The sequence below is a fragment of the Wyeomyia smithii genome, chromosome 3, assembly GCF_029784165.1.
Source record: "Wyeomyia smithii strain HCP4-BCI-WySm-NY-G18 chromosome 3, ASM2978416v1, whole genome shotgun sequence".
NCBI lineage: Eukaryota > Metazoa > Arthropoda > Insecta > Diptera > Culicidae > Wyeomyia > Wyeomyia smithii.
Genome location: NC_073696.1, coordinates 240,859,389 through 240,869,959, shown reverse-complemented (window position 1 = coordinate 240,869,959; position 10,571 = coordinate 240,859,389).

The window sequence follows — 10,571 nt, the reverse complement described above, 5'->3', positions numbered from 1 at the left end:
TGAAATGCTGAGTAGCTTGTCGGCATTTTTCAGTGGCTGGGCGCGTGAGCTTAATCAAACAGTTCTTTAAAAAGTGGCTCAAAGTTATTCACCATTTTGAGCTTTTGCCCAAAATTGTTAGGACCTTTAGCCTCATATATTTGTGATCCGGTTATCCAAAGCTCGGATTACGGATAGGTAAATGAATACTATTCGGAAATGGATAATTTCTATCCGGATATCCGATTTTTTGTATGGTTTTTAAAGCCCATTCAATGTATTTAAATAACGCGTGAAAGGGATTTTTCTATTATTTATGTAAAAAAGTTTCATTAAACTGTATTCGGATACAGGATCCGGATATCCGGCTACCCAAATATCCCAATATTCTATTGAATAATAATATTCGGATTTTCGGTTGATCGGGAAGTTTGGAAATTTGTCGGATATCTATGGCCGGATATCCTGCTAATCCCAGCACCATTGCCTCATCAGAATGTTTGAAACAAAAATCGGATAACCGATCAAACTTTTTCTGTCATCATACTTTCAGGGAAACAATTAGTGATTGTTTTTAGAAAACCACACTTTATTGATTGTTTGTTCACATCTAATGCGCGCCTAAAATATTGCTTCTATGCACTGCTAACAAATGATGCATGAGTGTTCAGACTCCTCACCGCACAAAGTGTTCCTGGCTATTTCGTAGTTAATTCTTCTTTTTCTGGCGGCCCAATGATTGCGATGCTCTATTCTACCATTTATAGCTTTCGTTGTGAGATAGAAATCGTTAAAAGGTCTAGCTTGAGGCCGTACCTTTTTCACTCAAAACCAAACCGATACACGCATGCTTGTTCTCATAATCACAAAGTAGTTCAGGATTTCTCTTCTTCTTCTTCTTCTTCTTCTTCTTCTATGCCTTCAAAATCACTCGACTAGAGCGGGCTTGCAAACGGTCAACACTTTTATTTGATTCACTTCATTTTTTTAACGTCGCAGTAGGCCTCCGCTCGTAAATGTAAAAAGACACTACTGTTTTATTCATGTCTACTTAAACCCATTTCTCAACGATATAAACAATTTCTAAATTCTTAGCAACAAAACTGGTTTTAAGATTATTTCCCTTTTTCTAGGCAAGTAAGTTTAAATCCCTACACATGGAAAGCTTCATTTACGAAAGCAAATAAATCTTTAAAGTTTCTATTACACAACTTTGATAGTGTTGAAATGTCAAAATGATTGATTGTGTAAAAATTTTAGTTAAAATCCTCATAATTGAATAAAAAAAATTTTACAAAATTTCTATACTTGAGTATTCCTGCTAGTTTTTTTCAGTATGCGCTCAAAAAGTCGAATAAACACAACAGGCAATCTACGTTTAGTGTCATTCGTAATGTTAAGAGATATTAAAAGTGCGTTGCTTCGAGAACGTGTCTAATCAGTAAGTCATAGGGTGCGCTCGCATATTAGTACCTGCACATGCTGCTCTATTCGCGAGTGTTCACGAGCATGGTACGGTAAGACACACTCCTGTGATTCTCCTGTAAGTGTCATTGACGATTCTTTTTCATATCTGTACCTAAGCAGCCGTATCATCAATGATCAATGAAAACTGACAAAAGTATTCTGTGCGATAAAGAATCGGAAATGATTCTCCGAGTGAGTGATTTTTTTCTATCCTTGAAAGTAGGAAACAGTCACGATTTTTGATCATAGGACCATTAACATTAGTTTTGCGGTTCGAAATAAAAATCTTGTCGCAGTAAATGTTCTTCGTGAAAAAGCAAAATTCGATGCAAGAACTAGGGATGTTGCGCGATATCCGCGGATATCCGGATTATTGTGGAAAATTATCATCGCTTACCAGGCCACAAGACCAACTTGAAAGAGTAGTAAATCAATATATGCAGTAATAACACACTGGTTGGTGCAGGTTTAAAACATCTTGTATATTAGACAATTTCTCAATTATTTTAAATTATTTTTTTTCCATTTGCTGCCTCTAAAAATACATTTTTGACTGATCGGCTTCTGTAGGGATGTTGTTTGGGATGTTTACTATCACGAGAAACAATTTCCTCGCTTATGGAAAAAATGGCATATTAGACAATTTTTCAATTACGAGTAAAAAGCTGAACCTAATTGACTTTTCATATTTGAATAATTTTAATTTTGTAAGAATCTGATGCAGGAAATTAAATGCGTTTTCTTGATTTTATTCAAATAGATTTTTGCGATTATTTCTAGAATATTGAACACATCGGATTCGGCAGAAAAGTTTGGTTTTCTGGTTTAATTAATTAATGGACGGAAGAACAGCTTTATTATTCGTACATGTCACGGGAATCGGGATCGGGATGATGTGCAGAGACCAGAAATCAATTCCAAACGCGATTTTGCGATTAAATACGATGACTTCCGGTTTCCTGAAAGTATCTAAAATCAACCGAACACCACCTCATATAAGTGCTTTTGGAGTCAGAATGATGCCAAGAGACCTGAACACAGCTCCATACGAACCAGAAGTCACCATCTTAAGTTGGCATTGAGAATGGCATCTTAAGTCGATTTCGAATCTTAATGCGTCATTTTAATTCCAGAAATACACATTTTGGGGGGTCCTATCTTGGAATTCAAAATGGCGTCTGGGCCATTTTCCTGGGCATCATTCCTGTTGCAAAAATATCTATATTGGATGATATTCGACCTTAAACACATATTTTCGTTACGGTTATAGAAGCTTCGTGCGTACTTTTGCCCCACAATGAGTTCTTCAACTGGTTTGATTTTTATGACAAACACCAAAATATTATTAGCAATAAAAATTCACCCTACAAACTACAATTACACAAAAGTTTTTGAGGCTCTGTTGTTTTCGAGTTTCTGTAGTTTCCGAATGAAAGAATCGTAATTCCCAAAACTAAGAAAAAAAGATCGAAACAGATCAAAACACAACTTTCCTAACAACTTCGAATGAAAAATAGCAAAAACGATGTTTTTTATTGTTCTGGACAATGATGTTTAATGTAAAATTGATGTATTTTCAATGAAAAACATAGTTAAATTATGGTATAACTATGTACAATTTCAGCAACTCTAAAGGTTTTTAATGTTGTTTTTTTTTGGGTATACACATTTGTTATGTTAATCTGCGAAGAAGAACTAACCTAGGAAGAATGCATCATCGTATTTAGTCATTGTTACTCTTTACACGTAACATAGCTACACGTAAAAAAAACTTTATGTCGAATCGCATATAAAGAATTGCCTCCAACACTTATGATAGAAAATTCCATAATATTCCACGCAAATTTAAATGATATAATTTTCAAACAAAAATTGTGGTTCACGTCAAAAGCAACTAAAATTTGAATGAGAAAATATTCTACGTGACGTGAAATGTTCAGAATTTTTTACTGTGTAGAGTTGCCCTTGTGTGCAGCTGCAGAAGAAGAAATGTGTTCGGGATCAATCGTTATGTGAACGTTCTACAGAGACAAGTCAAATAGTTTGCTATGAGATAAGTCTCAAGGACAGGGAGCGTGTACAACATTGGATCTATCCAGAGAAACTGGAGCTTGATTACTCATATTTCCGAGCTCATCTGTTGAAGTATGAACCTGGCCTTTGAAAATTAATTTTCTTTCTCTAACTTTGGCCATTTTATTGTCAGTTTGCAATTTTGATTTTATTTCCTTTAAAGAATCCATTTGGTCGTCAACTTGTTTATAGAGCTTACTTTATGGACGTAGAGATTATCATTAAAAGAAAACGTTGCGTATTTTATAATTTTTGGTTGGTGGTTCGACCTGGAAAAGTGTGATATAATTTTACACGGACGACTCGTTTTTTGGGTTTAAGACAAAACATTTAAGCATTTTTTTTTGGCAAAAAAAAACTTTTATGTTGAGTCGATATTTATTTTATAAGCATCAGTGATAAGTCCAAGAGCAAGGAAGTTAGGTACGATCGTACAAAAATGCCGTTTCTTACCGAATTGTTGCAGTTTTGGATTATTAGGTATTTTAAAAATATCAATGTATTGTCAGTTGGAAATTTTAAATTAAAGTTCGAGAACCTTACTCAAACTGGAACTAACGAAGCATTAACCATTCGAAAATATAGAAAGTAATCTAAAAGCTAATATTCAAAAAATAAAAACAATTGGATGCCGTAATCGTAATCGGGTGAAACTGATCAACTGAAAATTCGTGTCAAAAACACTCAAATACAACGTCTACAAGATTCAAGTACCTGTCAAAGTTAACCCTACAATGCCCTTGGCAAATTTTTATACTTTCGTAAAATTTCCGTAACCGCGTCAAAACTTAATCAAATTTTGTCGAACAAATTTTTAGATTTTAACTAAAAATACCGTTATTTTCGTTTCGTAAATGTGATTGATAATTTTTAGTTTAGAAATCATCAATACGTATCGAATAATCGCACATTTCTAGGGAAATGCATGGATTTCATGCGTGACAAACAACTGTACGGTGCTATTTCTTAAAATAAACAATGGAAATTTCATTCATAGTCTTAGAGGTTTTACTAGACATATACTAGTGCTCCTTTTGGATAAATCCTGTATCGGTAAAAATCAAAATGAACATTATTTGAAAAATATTATAAAAAGTGATCAATTGCATCCCGTTTCTTAGTAATATGAGAAAAATTTAAATTTTCATCTCAGATCGCTCACAATCAGGGTCGCAGTGAAAAACATGATTGGAACATAACCACGGCATTACCAGTCTTATCTTGAAACTTTATTAGAGTACTTAAAGTACGTAATGCACTTAAACATTCAAAGAAATGAAGATGATGCCAGCTACCAGCAGTTTTTACCAAATTGTCAATAGTTCCAAATAAATGGTTTTGCAAAACAGAGCATATGCTGTCTTCGCTGTCGTAGAATTGTTTAGTTTGCATCATGAAATGCACTGTACCTGTAAAAGGATATACTTTGTAATTCAAGTTCTTTGATGATGTGCATATGACCAACTTGCCCTTTATGAATTAAATATAAGAATCAGCATTACACAGCTTAAAACTAATAAACAGAACATAGAAAATACGTTCAACCAGGCTTATTCCAATGTGGCTAGCTATGTTCAGGCAATGTTCATTGTTTCTTTGGTTATCTGGTGCATATCACCAAAGAAAACTAGAACAAGATACCTAACTGCCATATTTTTCATACATTTTGAACACGACCGATCTCCGACGGTAAGTGCTGCCATCTGATGACTTAAATTCTCATAAAATTGTCTTCACAGTGATCACCCGATTATATCTCACCCTGATGATTTTTGGCGTGATAAAATAGGGAAAGTGATAAAATCGGGAAATTTTTAAAATTTAATTTTTTTTTATTGAGGATGTTAAATCCATAACTAAATACGTAAAATCAGCGATTTTAATTTTTTTTGGAAAATTTATCTGTACAAACATATGAAAAAAGCTGCAGTTGTTTTTTCATAAATCAATATATCTGAATAATGAAAAAAGATAGAGAAAAGTTGTCAAGGGATGAATTTGAGAAAACTGTCTGAGCTTTTATAAAAAATATTTCAAAAATTCAATTTGAGATCCTGTACTGAAAACAAAAAGTGACTATAAAAAATCACTATTTTTTCAAAACATTTTTATAGATAGATAATTCAGTTGCCTAAAACTTTTCTGAGCAAACCTAAAAAAATAAAAAACCTAAAAAACGGAGTGAAGTTGCAAATAAATTACAATTAAGTTTTTTATTCGTTCATGTTTTTGTTTGAATTGGTAAAATGAATTACTTGCTTTTTTGTAGCGCAGTACCATAAGCAAAATATTAGATGTTCTCACAACACTAAACTTTGCCGAAGACAGCATGCTGATATCTCTCACATATTGCAACCAGAAAAATCTTAAAATGTAAATAACGATTTTTAATGCCTTCTTATAGAAAACTTTATGTTGCTTGCAATAAGTAAGAGATAGAAACATGATGTCTTCTGTAAAGTTTCTTGTTTTGAGATCACCTAATACTTTGCCTAAGACACCAAGCGTCTATCTTTATCTAATGAAAAAGTAAATATTCTATCTCACTTTTAGGAGGATTGATCACCCAGCTTTCTACATCAAAAGATGCGTTTTCAAATATTTTGAAACTTCTCCGAACATGTTATACGGTTATAATAAACATTTGTATCACTATTCAATTATTCGCACGATAACAGCAAAATGTAACATTGTGCATCGGTTGAATTTTTAATGTAAACTGCATCCAGAATGATACACAGAATTATGAAAAATATCTTAAATATTGAAGCGTAATAGAAAATCAGTTCACCTTGACATTTTTTTAATGAAATGTTTTATGATGATAAAATCGGGTGAAAAATGTGATAAAATCGGGGGCAGATAAAATCGGGTACAGATATAATCGGGTGATTACTGTATCGTTGTTTGCGTATTGCCTTGGGCTGCATGCAGTCGACCCATACGATGAGTCTGCTAGCGGGTGAAAAATCATTTTTGGAATCTCTCTTACCGGTTGCTAATTCGATGCACAGTTATAGTTATTGAAAATATCAAAAGGTTGGGCGACCTTCAATCTCAATCCAGATTTATGACTTTATATTTTGACTTTATGGCTCAAGATATTAACCCGTCTTCAAACGTTCCTTTCAACGTCGCACTTTTAGATACTTCTGATAATGTTTTATTCTTCGACACCACCATGAAAGAAGACATTACTGGTATCCCGGATCAATTGCGACCGAAAAAGATTCCTAAAATTTCTTCCAATAATTTAAACATGTTAGTTGTAATAAAATGTTTTATACGCTGACGGATCTAATCTAGATGAGTCCACTGGCTTCGGTGTTTTTCACGAAAATTTTACCGCTTGCTGCAATCTCGATGCTCCAGCTTTCGTGTACGTCGCTGCTATTCAGTACTCTCTTGGGATCATCGAAACCCTACCCACTGACTACTAACGTGTGAGGAAAAAAATCCGAACAGCTTTTAAATTGGTCTACGATTTCGAAGTGCTGCACTAATCGAAAAATCCTTCTCCACAAAATGAAGATTCACTGTTATATAACTGGTAACACGATCAGTCGATTCTGTCAAGTGACCCTTAGTTGAGAAAAAGGTGTTGTCGGAAGAAGACCGTCGTAAATTGATTTTCAATTTTTGTGAGCGAAACAAAAAAAAATCTAAAAGTGAAGTGTTCCACTATTTTAAAGTATTGGATATAAAAAAAAAAAACATTTATATACATGTAAAACTCTTCGAGAATGAAAATACCTTCAAAAGAAAATCTGGTTTCGGACGAAAATGCACTTTGCAAGAAAGCAAAGCTTGAGCGAAGTTAAGCGCAGAAACGCTGGGCAATAAATATCAGATTGTTCCAAAAACGGTGAAAAATATCTGCATGAAATGGGTTTAATACTTAGAATATAAGTACCATAAAAATGACAAAGTAGTGTTCTGGCCAGACCTTTCATTATCACACTATGCTAATGCAACATTAGCGGATTTGCGGCAAGGCAATATCGGGTTTATTCCGAAAGGATATAATCCTCAAAATGTGCCACAGCTGCAGTCTATTGAAAATTTCTTAGAAAATTTGAAGCGATTGGTCTACCATGAAGGTAGTATTATGGGCCAATGCTCCCAGTATTAAGAGCCAGATTATTATTTTTTTTTAAACAGAGACATTTTTTTAAAGAGTAATTTCGGCAGTGAGGTTAACATCAAGAGGAAGGTTAACGAAAAAGAAGCCTGAATTTCCAAACTAGATTCAGTAACCAAAGTTTAGAAATTACTGTTTTGCCGGGTTACATTGACTTTAAAGCAAGATCGTGAAAATTCAGGATAAACTGCGTAAACTGAGGTGACTTTGACCACTTTTTTGAATATATCTCAAATAATTTAAGAATATACTGAATACAAAATTGTTTGATATTTTTAAAATGAGTACTGGATGCATTGAGCAAGATTCAGTTACTACTTCAATAGTCTGTCATTCCGGGGTGGAAAAATATTTCTTCAAACGCGATTCTAGATAATTAACAACCGAGTAGCGCGTAGTTTTCAGTTCAAATAACGACATCGAGCTCTTTTGTGATTGTTCGCAGTATGATAACGTAATTGTGAGGAATACGCGAAAGACATATACGAATTCATACTCTTTTCCCTAATGAGGCCGGTGTTTTGTCCTTAAACTTTTTGAATGTCGCGAGTTGATAATTACGTATGTGATTAAGCTTGAAACCATCAATCGAATATTCCGTTTTACTTGTATATCTTATATGTACTATACTTCTGATTTGCCAAAAATGTCATCAGATCATAAAAGGTGTCTGAATATTTCAATATGTATAAATCGAGCCATAGGTCCGGTATCCTCGCGTTAGCTTTTTTTTGCAGTGTTACATTATCAAATAGAATGAGTTCGGATCGCGTTATGATTTCCGTAAAAGACAATATGAACTCGTTCGCACGATACTTGTTATTATGAACCGGTGCTCGAATTCAGCGCATCGTTTACCAAAACGAACCCTGCTGCGAACCCTACCCCTTTTTTCCAACATCCCAGTGATTTCTCGTGGAAGTGCAGAGGTGTTCTCGGCTTCCAATAAAGCGAGTATCACGTCAACATATTCCCATACACACTCCTTCTTTGACCTGCATTCGGATGCGGCCGGCGCTGGTATTGCCTAATATAAAGATTAAGGTCACCAGTTTTTACACATTGAGGATGAATGTTAATCTCAAGCATCATCCATTGGTTCTCTGTGTAATTACAGCTGATCTGGCAATAACGGAGTAGCAACCGCGGGCGGTCAATCATGCTCATGCTCATGCTCAATAGTCTGTCATTCCGGGGTGACTTTGATCACCTTATTGTTTTGCTGAATGTTATTTTACGTCTTTGGTTGTTGTTAAGAAGAAAACATGTTATACGCTGTTGAGATTATTAAGAATCAACGCCTTTGAAGAAAAATTTGCCAAAACAATAACGCCGAGCCAAGACTCGAACCTACGACGACTGGCTTTTTAGGCCAGCATCGTACCTCGAGACCATCTGGGAGTTCACACTTGGTAGTCAATGATTTGATAAAATCGATAGTTTTTTAGCTTTTATCGATATTATCGCATTAGGAAGTGTTGCGGTTTTTTAAGGTAAAAATTTTGAGCAGTCGTAATTTGTATGTTATCGACAATTTTATTCAATCCCAGTTTATATTTGCGATAAATTTATACACAATACCTCACAAAATCGTAGCAAAAACAACGACTTTATAATCTGTGAGAATTTTTATGCGTCTGGCAGCTTTGACTGTTATCCAGCGCTGCCATCACTAAAGTGGTTAAAGTCGCAAGTTGCAGAAAGATGTCGTTGGCGTTCCAAACGAGCAAGAATTTGAAATTTTACACGCGATTTGAGTTTTTTGTTCTAGCTTGGATGTCTGTTATCTGTGTTTACATTTTGAGTTATCACTTTGTTTGTGAGCATGGAATACTTGTTTTGTGTGTTAAGAGATGGAAATAATTATAACGCCATCATGTTAGTTTCTTAGTTCAGTTCACTAGTGCGTGTCTGACTTCAATATTATTCAAAATATCTGTTAACCAGGCGAACTGAAGGTTGTAAGATATTGTTTAAGGCATACGTACTTTAAAATAATGCTAATGGACCATGCTACAGAAAACGGTTTTAACGGAAAATGAGCGGAGTAAAATCGATGTTTGAAATTAGGAAGGGTTTTCTACTCCCAAGGTTTATTTTTGTATGATTTGGACCACTGCGACCATTATTTTGATCTTTTGTGGAACTCCCAAGGTTGCTCGTAGACTTGATAGGAAGGAATGTCGTATAAAATTATGCCTACTTGGTACTCAATATGCCTACTAGGAAACGTTCTAGCGGACGACCAAGCTCAACAGGTAGAAACAAATAACAGTATAGCGCCTTACTGTTGAATCCAAGCTTTCATCAGCTGAAATAAATGCAGAAATAAACTTTCTAGTCGCCAGTCAACATCCAACAAAATTCAAAATCCGACTCAAATTTTCCATACAGGACAGCAGTCGCTATACCACGACTTCGCCCGCGGTAAACAAAAAACACGCTTGAATTTCTTCGAGAAATGCTTATTTTGAAATGCAAAATTGTCCAGAGAGATTTCCAGTGATGAAAAAGTTCTATCTTGATGATTCCGATGTCTCAGGAGACGAGAAAAGCACGCATCTTCGATGGAGTTGTCGTAATTGTTTGAATAATCATTATTAACACCAGAAAAACTCCAATATGCTTCATATAAAGCAGAATGAATTTCGAGAAGTCCTGGGTATGGTTAGAGGAAGTTGTAATTTCATTCCCGGAATAAGTTATAAACGAAAAAGTTATTTTTCAATAATATATTGCTTTATTTTAGACAGCCGGTGAAACCAAAAATTTCTAGTAACCCAAAATTTTGCTGTAATGGATTGGCCATCGTGTAGTTCGGGCTTGAATCCTTTAAACAATGAATGGGGAATGTTATCAGTGAATTTATTGGCACATGGCAGGGAATTCAAAGCTGCTGAACAGCTGGAAA